The sequence below is a fragment of the Panthera uncia genome (assembly GCF_023721935.1).
Source record: "Panthera uncia isolate 11264 chromosome B3 unlocalized genomic scaffold, Puncia_PCG_1.0 HiC_scaffold_1, whole genome shotgun sequence".
Lineage (NCBI taxonomy): Eukaryota > Metazoa > Chordata > Mammalia > Carnivora > Felidae > Panthera > Panthera uncia.
In genome coordinates, this window is record NW_026057582.1 from 46,104,060 (window position 1) to 46,108,863 (window position 4,804).

The 4,804-nt window shown below is 38.7% G+C and overlaps 1 protein-coding gene across 3 annotated transcripts in view; it reads left to right on the forward strand.

Moving 5' to 3' along the window:
* TXNDC16 (thioredoxin domain containing 16) overlaps positions 1-179 on the forward strand; it is a 138,070-nt gene extending 137,891 nt beyond the window's left edge. For all 3 annotated transcript variants that reach the window (XM_049611561.1, XM_049611560.1, XM_049611562.1), the window contains one exon: positions 1-179. This exon is cut by the window's left edge and continues 1,899 nt beyond it. The gene's annotated coding sequence lies outside the window, so the exon portion shown is untranslated.
* The last annotated feature ends 4,625 nt before the right edge of the window (positions 180-4,804 follow it).

Below are 4,804 nucleotides of genomic sequence, written 5' to 3' on the forward strand. Positions count from 1 at the left end.
ATGAGAATGAACTCTAATTATAGTTGTAGCAATAAAATAACACTAGCCTAACCATTAGAAAATGCTAATTAACTATAAGCACACAGAAACATAAAATCGATTATTGTACCATACCCAATTTGACAGTTGTTGACATGTTCTTTTAATAATTTCAAATAAAGTATCTAGATTTCAGGCTACATATGTTCAAAAGCTTCCTTTGACCTCTGTCATGCCCTCTGTTGGACCTGTATCAATGGATACTGTATTATCAATTGACCTGTATTACCCTGTATCAATTGGGTTTCTTTGGTTGCAGGTAACAGAAACTTAAGCAAAATGGGAATATTGGGTAATTCACAGAGTTAGAGAAAAAATTAAGCCACATTTTAAGAAGATGGGAACCAAGGCTGTTCTAGGATCGATGTATGAGAAACTAACAGCTCAGTGATGAATCAGTTCCAACTGCTTTTCTATCTTTTGTGACTCAGGGCATCCTGAGAAACTTGGATAGGGGAAGAGTGGGCACTTTAGTTGGGAGCCCTAACCAGACTTTCACAATGCAGAAGAGGTAAATCTCACAAAAGAAATCTAGATTCTGGGGGCACGTGGGTGGCTCAGTCAGTTGGTGTTCAACTCTTGATTTCAGCTCAGATCATGATCTCCCAATTCATGAGATGGAGCCCTACATCAGTCTCTGCATGACAGCATGGAGCCTGCTTGGGATTCTGTCTCTTCCTCTCTCCTGCCCCTCCCCTTGTGCTCTCTTCCTCAAAGTAAATAAGTAAACATAAAAAAAAAAAAAAAAATCTAGATTCTGTTTACCAGAAAGTGAGAGTGAATGTAGTGAGTTTTCTCACAATACCACTTGCTGTTCTTCTATCTGTTCTTTGTATCCTTTTCAGGGTTTTCTGTCATATACTCCTGTTCATTTTTGAGAGCTTCAAAAGCCCTCTCTCTAACACCAAGTGGTTATAGTTTTCCTAAATGTCGCCCCCACACACACCCTGGTCTTCTAGAAGACTTGGTGGCTACTTCACATGTACATTCTGCAGAATGTCTCTCATGAATCAGATTCTTCCACCCTCTCTGGCCTCACCTATGCTGGAAGGTCAACATTCTTAGTCCATTGCTTCCAGCTCTGTGATGAAACATCCCATGGACAGTTTTTCAAAATTCTTAGAGTTCCTCGTCTGAGCTTATGCTGCTTTAAAAAGCTAAACATGTACATTAGCAGAACAATAGACTTTACAAATCAGTAAGTGTCTATCTTTGGCAATAGAAAGTAATCAAATAGGTATACCTTGGGAGCTGTGTCTCCCCTTAAGATGTAGAAAGCTGCAAGAGAATGTTACCCCATCCTAACAAGAAATCATAATTAAAAATTTTTTAATGTTTATTTATTTTTGAGAAAGAGACACAACATGAGCAGGGGAGGGGCAGAGTGAGAGGGAGACACAGAATCTGAAGGAGGTTCCAGTCTCTGAGCTGTCAGCACAGAGCCTGATGCAGGGCTGGAACCCACAAACCACAAGATCATGTCCTGAGCTGAAGTCAGATGCTCTAACAACTGAACCACCCAGGTGCCCCATAAATCATAATTTTCCTTAACACCCATCAGAGCAGGTAACCAAAGGAACTCAACAAGACCTTTCAAGGGGAGACAGGATACATGAGTCGTTTCCCCTTTGGCAGAGAACAGAATACTAAAGCAGAAATATATATATATATATATATATATATATATATATATATATATATCTTTGGAAGAGTCTAAGATTTTACTTTACTTTCAAATTATAAGTTAGTGTGCCACAGTTTCCTGAATCAGAGAAAAAGGACTTTATTACTCACTGTAATAGCATTTATCAGAGGGTCAGTATTTGTACTAGATCTCTGATCCCCAATCCCACAGTGCCATCAGAAGAGGGCCAGGTGAAACCTATATAGGCAGTGGGTTGCACTGCAAGGGAGGAACCCTGAGCTCAGAGAACCTAAATATTTTGTAATAGGTATTAAGCATGCTTGCCCTTAGCTCTCGAGAGAGACATCTTTATGACAGTAGACAGTAATCAAACCTATCTGTATTTTCCCAGGCTGAAAAGGTGGTCCAAAATGAAGTCAGTGCTTCTATTCATAAATCACTTGGAAATAGGAGACCCTGGAAGAATTGTCTTCCAACAGGAATCACCTGAATTTTTAGAGTATTCTTTAAAGGCCGAATGTGGATTAAAATATACCCTTAGAATAAGTGGGAGCCCTGATATGACAGTAATTAACATTCATTCATCCAGGGTTTCCTTCCTATAAATCTCCACTGGGTACTAATGAGAACCCCTAGGGAAGGAGCTTGGTAGGAAGAGATCCCTCAGGGACAAAACATGCAGGTAATGGTTGATGGAATGGTATTGCATGACAGACGTGAAACACTACTCACTTCCTCAGACCTTTCTCTGGTATAAGAAAGCAATTAGACACTGGTGGAGACAGCAAACCTTCCTGCATCCAGGGCCCATTGCCTCTGGGGAAGGGGTAAGTACAAAACTTGCCCTTGGAGAGAGGCAGAACATCTCTTAGGCCCAGGATCCTACCCCGATACCAAGCAGAAATCTATTACTGGGAGGACATAAGAACACTTCTGTCCAAGAACTGTGAGTAGTGCCCCTGCCATGTTTAGCTGCCATGGGAGAGGAGCCAGAAATTCTGAGAAGGTACTACCACAGGTACCAAGTACACAGACCCTACCTAAGTCTGAGAATGGCCAAGGAGAACCAAGAACTTCTACCCCCACCCATCATCAGCTCAGTATGAAATAATAAACAATAGCAGTTTGTGACTTCGGGAAGCACAAGATTGTGGGATGACACAGGCAACCAGGGCTTGCTGAAAGCTGAGGGTAGAGCCAGGAAATAAACCTCTGGCACTTGGGTCCGACTCCAAGTACAAGATGACAGCAGCCCATCCCTAAAGGAACACACAGACCATAGTACGATAAAAGTAAAAATAACAAAATCAAAACCAGTTTCAACTGACTAGATTTGCTCAGACCTTCACACTAATGGCCAGGTGTAGACATTATTCATCTGTCTCTACTAATCTCCACAGATGTCTGACATTCAGTCAAAAATTCTAAGACTAAAAGAAATGTAAGAAAAAACCCATTGTGAAGAGATAAAGCATGATGGAACTAAACTCAGAGACTCCCAAATATTGGAACTGTGAGGCTGAGACCATAAAGTAACTGGGATTGAGGTGTTAAAGGATTTGATGGAAAAGATGGACAACCTGCCTGAACAATGGTAAATTTTAGCTGGGATGGAAATGCTAGAGATGACAAAACACGCTAACAGCAATGAAGAATGCCTTTGGTGGGTTCATCAATAGACTTGGCACAGCTGAGGAAAGAAGTGGAATTTGAAAATAGGTCAGTGGAAATTACCCAAAGTGAAACACAAAGAGAACAATAATAAGTGAATAAAACAAGACAGATGAATCAAAACCTGGGGGATAATATCAAACAATTTAACACACATGAAATTGGAATTCCAGGAGAAAAGAGACAAAGCAGAAGTATTTGAAGAGATAGTAGCTGAGAAATTTCAAAAATTAGTGAAAGACAATAAATCACAGATCTAAGATGCTCACAAATCTCCAAGTAGGATAATTTACAAATAAAACACCTAGACACATAATAGTCAAATTACTAAAAAACAAAGATAAAATCTTGAAGCTAGGCAAAGAAACAGATTCCCATCCTTGTTCCCTCTCTTGTTCTCTCTCACTCTCTCCTTTTTACAACTCTAAAAAAAAAAATAGGGGCCATACAAAATCAGGCCATAGGTTGGATTTGGCCTGCTGGCCATAATTTGCCAACCCCTAGTCTAAAGCAAAAACTGGAACAATATATTGTGAGATTCACACATATATAAAAGTAAAATCTATGACAATAAAAAAAATCTGACAATAACACAGCACAAAGAATGAGGGAAGAAATTGAAATATAATGTAGTAAAGGTCTATTTTATGTGAAGTAGTATAGTACTATTTAGAGGTAAATTGTTATAAGTCCCTGAGCAATCACTAAAAATAAAAAAAAGATACAACTAAATAATAAAATAAAAGATAAAACTAACTAGAAAATAATCCAAAAGAAGACAAGACTATAACAAAAATAGGACAAATAAGAAAAAGCTGACAAAATTATAGAGTTAAATACACACATAGCAATACATATATTAAAGTAAATGGTCTATACACCCCAATTCAAAGGCAGAAATTGTTAGAGTAGATTTTTTTTTTTTTTTTTTTTTTTTTGAGAGAGAGAGAGAGCATGAGCAAGGGAGGGGCAGAGGGAAAGGGAGAGAATTTTAAGCAGGCTCTGTGCCCAGTGTGGAGCCTGATGTGGGGCTTGACCTCATGACTGTGAGATCACGATCTGAGCCAAAATGAAGAGTCTGGCACTTAATCAAATGGGGCACCCAGGCACCCCAGTCAGAGTAGATTTTAAAGGAATTCTATACTTTACAAAAAACCCCAACTTTAAACATGAAGATGTAAATAGGTTAAAAAATAATGAGATGAGATATAACTTGCAAGCACTAATCAAAAAAGATAACTGGAGTGGTGGCTATATTAATATCAGGCAAAAAAGACCAGAACAAGGACTTTTAGCCTGAATAAAGAAGCAGTTTACAAAATGACAAAGAGGTCAATTCGTGAAGAGGATGTAACAATTCTAAATGCACATGCATCTAAAAAGAGATCTTTAAAAGCTGATAGAACTGTGAAGAACAGACAAATCCATTAAATAGCTCGAGACATCAAC